The sequence below is a fragment of the Gopherus evgoodei genome, chromosome 3 (genome assembly GCF_007399415.2).
Source record: "Gopherus evgoodei ecotype Sinaloan lineage chromosome 3, rGopEvg1_v1.p, whole genome shotgun sequence".
In the NCBI taxonomy this organism is placed as follows: Eukaryota; Metazoa; Chordata; order Testudines; family Testudinidae; genus Gopherus; species Gopherus evgoodei.
In genome coordinates this window covers 144994900-145005057 of record NC_044324.1, presented here as the reverse complement: position 1 = coordinate 145005057, position 10158 = coordinate 144994900, and positions in this window count along the sequence as shown.

Sequence of the window (10158 nt, the reverse complement as noted above, 5' to 3'; positions counted from 1 at the left end):
GTTTTTTTGTTTGTTTTTGTTTGGTAAGGAAAAATTGGCACCTGGAGCTGCAAATATCATTTTAAAAGGCACAGATGGTAGATAATTGTAAGGTAGCTCTAGCAGATCTAGAGGGAAACTAGACTGCAGACCTACAATAATAACTATTGTGCTATGGGCTGCAAAGTTGGTTTCAAATTTAAAAGCAAAACTGTCAGATCCCCAAGGAGAAATGTTTATTAAGCACATATCAAACATTCAAGGGTGACTTTAATGGGAGAGTTAGGTCAATGCTGAGTGCTTTTGAAAATACCACTTCACATGTTTGTTTGTTTTTTTAAACAAAAGGCCATCTGTATTGTAAGAATATATGTGTGATGGTTTCAAATGCCTTGATCTTAGATGCCTGTAAAGTCACAGGGCTACCATTGTGTGTTGGAGTAATCTTGTCATTCTTATTAACGTGTCTTTATTATTTTTAAAATGGATAGTACCCATGTTGTACAAGACACAGTACACTGGTTCCTGCCAATGTAAGGGGGGCTCAATCCGGCGCCCTAGGCTTCAAATGAAATTATTTAGGTACTTTTGAGCCCCAGCTAAGGAGCATCCAAGTACAAGCAGGTAACTAACGCATATTTCCCCTTGGGAGGGCCCTTTGCTGACAGAGAGAGAAGCACAGAACTGGGGCTGGTATTTAGGGGTTAGCCCATGTGCAGACTATTTAAATAATTAAATAATTAAATAGGTGTTTTAGGCTTGCTTTGTTTTAAATGGGATATGTGGGGTGTTTCTTTTTCAATATTTGGAATTGCCAGGGTCTAGAAAGATGACTTTCCACTTACACCAGCTAAAATAAATCTATAAGGAGTAACTCTTTGGCAAAAGTATTGGCCCCAGGCAGCTGCTGAGGATCTCAGACCAATGGGGAGCTGGGTTTTCTGCCTCAGAGAGTGTGTTCCAGACCTAAGGAAGAGCATGGAAAAGGCACAGAGATAAGTGTGGGAGAGAGATTGAAAAAGGGGAGGTGTTCAGGTATGAGGTGCTAGGAAGGTAAAGGAGTGAGGAGCAAAGTAATAAATGTTGGAGATAAAAATATACACTGTCTTTCTTTAGCAAACCATCTGGAGTTAACTACATAGAAACAGCAACTGGGAGTGAAGAGACTGTTAGACAGCCCATTGGGTATGTAAGAGCCACTGAGAATACAGCATGAGTGTATCTACTCATCCTCTGTTGTCTCCTCATCTCTGTCTCCAATCATTTTTTCAGACTTCATAAGCTGGGCTCCAAAGGGGCTAAGCAGGGCTAAGTAACCTTCATACAATCCAGTACAATGTGTGGGGTAGCCACTATTTCTCTGAGTGTCCTACTTGCTCTCCAGAGCATAGTGCCAGTGGCTTGCTCTTGAAGATGCACAGCAAATGGGCATGTCTCACAATGGGCCCAAAATGACTAAAGTGTGAAAAGAGGAAAACTTTGTTAAAACTTCTTGCTACTAAACTCATTGCAGGTATCTGATCTGTCAGGGAAGAGACGGATTAAACACAGAACTAAGGTGGGCGATGGGAAGAAACAAAACAGCGGAGGCCAAGATTTCTGAAGGTGTTTAGTGATTTTGGTTGCTTCCACTTTTTGGGTGCCTAGTCTGTGGCACCTTAAAGGGGCCTGGTTTTCAGAGAGTTTTGAGCACTCACCCTCTGAAAAAATGGTCCTTTTAAGATGTCTCCAATTAAGCATACAAAAATCAAGGTACCCCAAATCCCTGTTAGTTATCTTGTCTTTCAAATTGTGTCTATTTTTTTTAACCAAACAAAATACTCTGATGGGTAAAGCACAGAACTGGGAATCAGTATGACCTTGTTTGACCTGTAGGACCTTGGGAAAATCACTTAATTTCTCTGGACTCAATTTCTCCATCTATAAAATGGGTAATGCCTGCCTCAAAAGTGTGCTCTAAACTTAATACATTCATGTTTAAAAATTGCATTGAAATAGCTTGAATGGAAGGTGATATGAAAATGCAAAGCATTATTTTATTTTTAAAATAGAAGAGGGTTGAGAAATAGGGGGTAGGGCAGAGGGGAAACATGGTGTTAATATTGTTGAAATAAATCCTGTGAAACAGTACAGGGAAAGGTCTGAAGGTGTATCTTGGACGCTGAGTTTAAAAATAAAAAATCAAATGTCTTCCTTTGTAATTAGATGGTATAAGTGAGGTGAGTGTTTCTAAAAAGGAGCTGATCCGGGGGCTCTTCTTTGATCCATGAATGATTAAAGTAAATTACAAAAAATGAAGAGATTGTAACCTCCAAGAAAGCCTTTTACAGCACCAAACAAGGGCCCTCCTCTGATGCTGAAGATGTTCTACACTCAATTAAGGGAGCCCTAAGTGATATTGGAATGAGTCAGGAGTTTTCAAAGTAACTGGCAAGCCTCAACTCAGAAGGAGCTGCTGTGAATATGAGCAGACTGAGAGGATTAGCCATACTCATTAAAGAGAACGTACTGCATTAAGCTCTATTTTCTAAACACTAGAGCTTCCCGTGGCTGATGTTCTCAAGGGTACTGTTGTCAACCAAATTGATGAGATGCTGTCTTTATTCTGAAACATCTCACACTAAAATAAACTAAGAGGGAACTCTTTGAAGTCTATAGTTTGATGTACAAGCCAAAAAGTGAGAATGAGATGTTGGCACAAAGGGCCCAATTCAGTGTTACTCTGTGCCTTGTGTAGTCATTTACACAGTTCAAGGTGAATATAAATACTACCAGATAAGAGTGGTAACATTTTGTACAGAATAACATCTTTTTGTGGACACATAGCTCATGGATTGCAGAGCAACTTGCTTCCAGTACTCATACTGTCAGACAAGAGTGCAAACAAATCAGGAAGAGGAAGAAAGAGAGCCAGTTGTGTCAGAAATATCATCAGATGGAATGGTATCCAAAGGAGAGTGGAAGTTTTACAACTTCATTATGACTGCAAAAGATGGAAGGTGGTAGCTGACAAACTCCAGATTGGAGGTATCATTTGAAGAAGAACATTTTATACCCAGCTTGCACTCACTTTGGACTGGAACAAATGACTATACAAGGTGCACAGCAATGAATTGAATTGTATGGATGGTGAATTGAGCCCACAGTGCCTAAACTTCGGTCTAAGTTCATAATCATGGGACAAACATGGTGTCAGTTAGTTGTCTCCCTCAGTCTTCCAAGTCAAAAATAACTTTATCATAGGTAGCATGTTATCTCTGCTTTTCCAAAGAGAAGACCTGTGCTTAGTAGATGATCGAAAAACTATTCAACTGTATTTTATTTTCTTAATCCAAGAAACTTCAAAGTTCTTCAAATTTTGCCTACTTCTTAAAAGAAAAACTACATATTATGTTCTCAGATAGACAATACCAAGGAGTCAAAATGAAGTGGAAACCTCCAAAAGGGCTTGATTCAACTCCCATTGAAGACAATGGGAATTGGACTGGCCCCATAGTAAAGCAGTGAAGTTGTGGTCTGTTTTTTAAACAGAATAACTTTATTATAGTCCATGGGCCAAATCCCCAATCTTTACTCAAACTATGCTCCCATTAATGTCACTGTAATTGGGATTGCAGTTGGCACAGTAAAATGCTCTGAAATAATATAGTGCTTTCTTCACTATGAACAGTTACTATCCAATTCATTGATAGTAGATTCCCTTGTACTCTATATCCCTGATTCAGCAAGCCACATAAGCATGTGCTTAAATCTAAGCACGTGTTTAAATGATTTGATGCATGGGGACCTATATGAAGAAGGCTGATTTTATGGAGAAGATGAGTGATGGAATTCAGAGTTGTGTTCTCCATTATCATATTTCTGCCTAATTTAGATAAGCTTTTCAGTGCTGAAAGCTAAAGAAATCTGGACTATGCACATCTTAACATCATCATGCTAGTGAACCAATGGTGACATCAATTTAAGCTTCACCACAATAACTTGGCTCTGACTCTAAGTGCATGTAAATATTTAAAAGTGAATGCTGTAGCCTATGTAGTTTTAAGTGGAAATTCCTACAAAGAAGGTGATCCAGGAAAGCAGACTGTTACTGGTGAACATAATAGTTCTACTACATTCTGTTTGGTAAATGCCCTTCAGCCACATGAAAGGGATAAAACATGATTTGTGGAGCTTTCTGTGGTCTCCACTCAAGTAGGTTAGCAAAATAAAGATAGATGGTGAAGGATTAAATCTAATTCTTCATCCTAACATAGCCATCGCAGACCACTGTACTTCACTCACTCTAACTAGAGCTTTACCAGCTTAATTCCCCACTACAGCTGACAGTGACATACCACCTACTATAGCTTTGCTACTTTTCATTCATTAGGAATGCTCAGGTCAGACACAACACTATTTTCCTACCACCCATTTAGATTCTCAGCTGCAGAATGAAAGATTTTGACTGCATTAGAGCAGTTGGACTTTGGATTTGCTTTAAACACAAAGGGACAAATTTTCCACTCAGTTACACGGGTGCAAGTGAGAACAGATTTTGCAAACTCTGAAGGATGTTAAAATTCTTGGTCTAAGTGAATATGTAGATTAATTTTGATTTTAAACTGATGTAGGAGCAGAAAGTTTATTACCTGGATTACCTTCAGGTTTTGAGGACTTTTAATTGAATAAACCAGCAAAAGAAACCTGCCTGTTCAGATTAACAGTGCATATTGTTAGGCTGTTTTATTGTTGGAAATTGCAGCAATATTACACTTATTTTTTAAAAAAGACTTGGTCTTCACTCTATACATATTTACTGATATTTACGTAAAGTGTTGTCAAGGGGAATACTAAATACCACAAAGCAGTGCCCCTTTGATATCTTGAACAACCTTTTTTACATATTATATTATCATCAACTTCCTAGAATATCCTAACAGGTGCTTCTCTTGAATGTAGCTACCTCTGTGGTGCTCCTAGCCTTGCTCACCAAAGAAGCATTAGCCTTGAGCTGTGATTCAAATGTGGATGTCTCAGTAATGCTTCATTGCAAGGTGATAACTAGGACATTGTATTTTGGCTTTTTTTCTTTTGGAGAGGGGGGGGGGGGCTTTTTATTTTGCATTTTGTAATTTGCCAAGTATATTCTGTTCTGTGTAGCTACTTATATTATGCTTATCACTGTAGTATCTGAGTACCTTCCAACAGTGCACTAAACAATGTGACTACACATCTGTCATGTTTTTTTTAATATCCTTTCCCCAGGGGAGAAGTGTGTGCAGGGCAGCGGCGGCTCCAGGCACCAGCACTCCAAGTGCATGCCTGGGGCAGCAAGCTGCGGGGGGCACCCTGTCGATCCCTGTGAGGGCGGCAGTCAGGCAGCCTCAAACGGGGACCCAAAGCCATGGGACTGGTGGACCTCCCGCAGGCAAGCCGCCGAAGCTGCAGGACCAGCGGACCTCCTGCAGGCAAGCCGCCGAAGGCTGACTGACTGCCATGCTTGGGGCAGCAAAAAAGCTAGAGCCGTCCCTGGTGTGGGGGAATATTTTGTTTTGGAATTTTAAAAAATTAATAATGTGTAGATACATGTGTGGAATGTTGCTATGAGTTTATGTTAGAGAAGGCAATGTCAAGGAAACGTGCTTTACACTTAGAGCAGAAGGGGACGATGAGATTTGTGATGGTCTTTAGTTCCTGTGGGAATTCATTGGCCCAGTATCTGAGAAGGTTCTGTCTCCCACACAGATGAGTTTATCCTTATAGAAAGCGACATTGTGCCAGAGGAACAAAGTTGTTGATCATGTTCCTCACCCTAGATATTTAAGCAACATTTCAGATACCCTGGTTGCAAGCCATGGAGCCCTTGAGAAAAAGAACCAAGAACATGAACTTAAGTAAACATACTATGGGGAGGCAGTGTGGAGAGTGGAGGGAGAGGTGTGATGTGTTTGCAGTAACCTGTGTCGCTTAGAAGATATGTTGCAGCATTGTGTACCAGTTGGAGGCTTCACGTCCAAGTATGTTGCATTGCTGTGTCAGCTGAAAGGTGACAGAGGTATGAATAACTAAGGCCAGTCCACTGTCTGCTAGGATGGGACTGTGATATCTTGCTCAGGACAGGGAACTGTGAGCCACTATGTTACTACTCTGCCTTTCAAGAGTGAAAGCTTTGCTGCTGCAAGTATTCTAGATCTCTTATAATTTATCCTGGCTTGCACTCCGTTTTTCTTTTATTTCTCTTCCTCACAAAAGCTCAGTCACAAGATTGTAGGTAACATCTATTACTATCTTTTCTTTTCTGCGGCTTGATATGCAATCATTTTCTGTTGTTTTGTATTTTTCTGTCCCCTAGCCTACCCAATTTCAGGTAACCTTCTGCAATGCATATGGCTACACACTTTAGATCCTTATTTGAACATCAACCATAGGACCCAGTCCCCTCTTTCCTTGTATTTTTCTCACTGCAAAGGCTGCCCCATAAGGCAATTAAGGGGCTACTTGTTGCATGGCAGCACTGGAAGCACTGGGAAAGCCAAGGAGAGGCATCTAACATATTTGGGCACATCTGTGAATTTCAGTAAGTGCTTTAATTAGAATCCATGTTACTGTAGGACAGGGTATTAGTGGGAAATCTCCTGGAGGACTCCTTTATACTGAGATCTCTTCCCCAACCTTTCCCACCCCATATTCCCGCTGAGAAGAGTGGTGAAGTTTGCCCTTCCTCCTGAAGGAATCCACAGTACCTTAATGTCATCCACACTAAGGGCGTGGCTACACTTGCAGATGGAGAGCGTTGTTAGTTAAACATACCTTCGGAGAGTGCAGTAGGGAAAGCGCTGCAGTCTGTCCACATTGACAGCTGCTTGCACACTGGCATGGCCACATTTATGGCACTTGCAGTGGCATTGGGAGCAGTGCATTATGGGCAGCTAACCCACAGAGCACCTCTTCCAATTCTGGTGCTGTGGCTTGTGGGGAGTGCAGGGCATTCTGGGTCCTGTCCCAACACTCGTGATACATCGGTTCGCATCCCAGCATTCCCTGTGCTTCCTTCCATATTTGGTGCCATCTTTCAACGTTTTTTTCCCAGATCAGAAGATTACCGTGAGGAAGTCAAAATGCCCATTGTGATCCTTGGAGACCCCGCTTACCCTTTAATGCCATGGCTCATGAAAGCCTACACAGGGAGCTTTGACAGCAGCAAGGAGTGTATCAAAAACAGGCTGAGCTGGTGCAGAATGACTGTGGAGTGTGCTTTTGGCTGTTTAAAGGGCTGCTGGTGCTCTCTGTATGGGAAGCTGGACTTGGCCGATGACAGGATCCGCACGGTTATATCCGCGTGCTGTACCCTCCATAACATTTGTGAAGGGAAGGGTGAACAATTCTCTGAGGCATGGAACTCGGAGGTTCAACACCTGGAGCCTGAATTTGAACAGCCAGAGAGCAGGGCTATTAGAGGGGCCCAGCCTGGGGCTGCAAGGATTAGGGATGCCTTACGGGAGCAATTTGAGGCTGAAAGCCACCAGCAATGTCTGGTGCCCTCCACGGGAGTGAAGCGTAGTGGTTCCAATGTTAGTAGGAATCTGTGTTTGCTAGGCTGACTTGCCGTGCCTGTTTCTTTCCTGGGCTAAGGTATCTTTTATTTTATGCAATAATAAAGAATGTTTTTTAAAGCCAAAAATCCATTTATTGTAAAGAAAATTCATTTATTAAAAAGAAACACAACTGCTTGGGAAACAGAAAGGGCAAGGGGATGGGGTGGGGAACGGTACAATCACAGATTTGCATATGTCCTGTCTGGAGTGCTGTGCAATGAGTGCTGCACTTCAGGATGGCTATATTGCATAGTGATGAGGGTTGAGTGCAGTGGGTAAGGGTCATAGTTTTCAGGGCTGGGTGGTTAAGCTACAGGTGTTGGAGGCAGCTGGTAGTGGTAAGAACCCAGATGTTGGGGAAAGTGGGTTGGAGGTGAAATGGGGGCACAAGAGAGTTTTGGGACAAGGGCTGCAAGGGGGGGCAGGTGCAGTACTGCTCTGCCTGCAAAGCTACGAGTGCCTGGATGGAGTCTGCTTGGAGCTCCATTATGCTTATCTGCCAATCCGTGCTTTGCTGCCGGAGGACCGCGCTTTTGTGCCAGCGCTCCCGATTCTGTTAGAGGATCCTCCTTTCACTCTCCTGCCACTCCTGCACTTTTTGATTTTCATTACTTGAATGCTGCATTACTTCATGGAACATGTCTTCCTTGCTTCTACGTAGCTTCTTTCTGATTCTTTGGTGTCTTTCAGCCGGTGATAACACAGACGGCTGAGATCTCAAGGTTGCATCTGTAAAGGCAAAATGCAACACTTAACAGAGGCAGCATTGTTCACACCAGACAGCGAAATGATTCCCCCGTACTTAAGGGAAAGCACAGTCTACACAATAGCATAATTTGCCCGTCCCAAAGCGAGCGCACATAACCCATGGGAGCACCAAAATGGTGAGAAAGCACAGGGTCAGGCATGACTGATTGTTTCACGGCTGTACTGTCCTCTGGGTTTCTGTGCCATGGGGAAAGCCAACAGTGGCAGAGGGTCCCTATACTGAACACTGTCCTCACATTTTCCACAGGAGTTTGTCCTGGAAGATATCTCGCTGATGAGGGTGACCTGGGAAGCAAGGGAGGGTCTTCTAGTGCAATGCGGCTTCCACCCTGGCCCATATGCAGCTTGCCTGTGTGCAGCAATGGTCCCCCCGCCCCTCATGGTACAGTGGTGCGGACAAGTTAGCCTTACTGGGACAAGGACCACAGTGGCTCTCCCGAGAAACCTGTGCAAACGCATTGCCCAAGTTCTGGATGAGACCTTTGAAGAGATCACTGAGGCTGATTACTACAATGTGAGAAAGCACATCTTGCCCTATTCCGCATCTAGGCATGCATCCAGCCCTAATCCTCCTCGCCCCAAGTGCCTGCCCTAAATAACTTCCTTCCCAAAATAAAAGCTGCTTACCGGGAACCTCCTCTGATGTTTGTCCTTCCCCAAGCACCGGCCACCAGGACTGGCTACCTTCCTCTTGGCTTGAGACTAGCTCCTGGCTGCATGCATTTAGGGATTCTGGGTTGCCTTCCTCCGCCTCAGCAGACTTGCTCCCGCTTTGCTCCTCCTCCTCCTCCTGCCGCCTTGTTGAACTGGGCTCTGAAGTGTCCGCTTTACTCTGCGCTGGTTAGGCCTCAACTGGAGTATTGTGTCCAGTTCTGGGCACCGCATTTCAAGAAAGATGTGGAGAAATTGGAGAGGGTCCAGAGAAGAGCAATGAGAATGATTAAAGGTCTTGACAACATGACCTATGAAGGAAGGCTGAAGGAATTGGGTTTGTTTAGTTTGGAAAAGAGAAGACTGAGAGGGGACATGATAGCAGTTTTCAGGTATCTAAAAGGGTGTCATCAGGAGGAGGGAGAAAACTTGTTCACCTTAGCCTCCAATGATAGAACAAGAAGCAATGGGCTTAAACTGCAGCAAGGGAGATTTAGGTTGGACATTAGGAAAAAGTTCCTAACTGTCAGGGTAGTTAAACACCGGAATAGATTGCCTAGGGAAGTTGTGGAATCTCCATCTCTGGAGATATTTAAGAGTAGGTTAGTTAAATGTCTATTAGGGATGGTCTAGACAGTATTTGGTCCTGCCATGAGGGCAGGGGACTGGACTCGATGACCTCTCGAGGTCCCTTCCAGTCCTAGAGTCTATGAGTCTATGCTGGTACTTGGAGTGGAGGTGGGGTCGCCCCCGAGCATCACATCCAGCTCTTTGTAGAAATGGCAGGTCACGGGGACTGCACCGGAGTGGTCGTTTGTCTCGCAGGCTTTGTGGTAGGCATTCCGCAGCTCCTTCACTTTAATCCTGCACTGCAGAGCATCCTGGTCATGGCCCCTTTCCATCATGTCCCTTAATATCTGCCCAAAGGTATTGTAATTCCTATGGTTGGAGCACAGCTGGGACTGGACAGCTTCCTTCCCCCAAACACTGATGACGTCCAACACCTTGCCATTGCCCCATACTGGGGATTGCCTGGTGCGTGGAGGCATGGTCACCTGGAAAGATTCTCTGAGAGCACTTCACGCCTAGCTGAGCAAACAGGAAGGGGATTTTCAAAATTCCCAGAGAATTTAAAGGGTGGATCTGATGGTTGGTCACCTGAAGGCAGGGCAGTAGAGTTCAA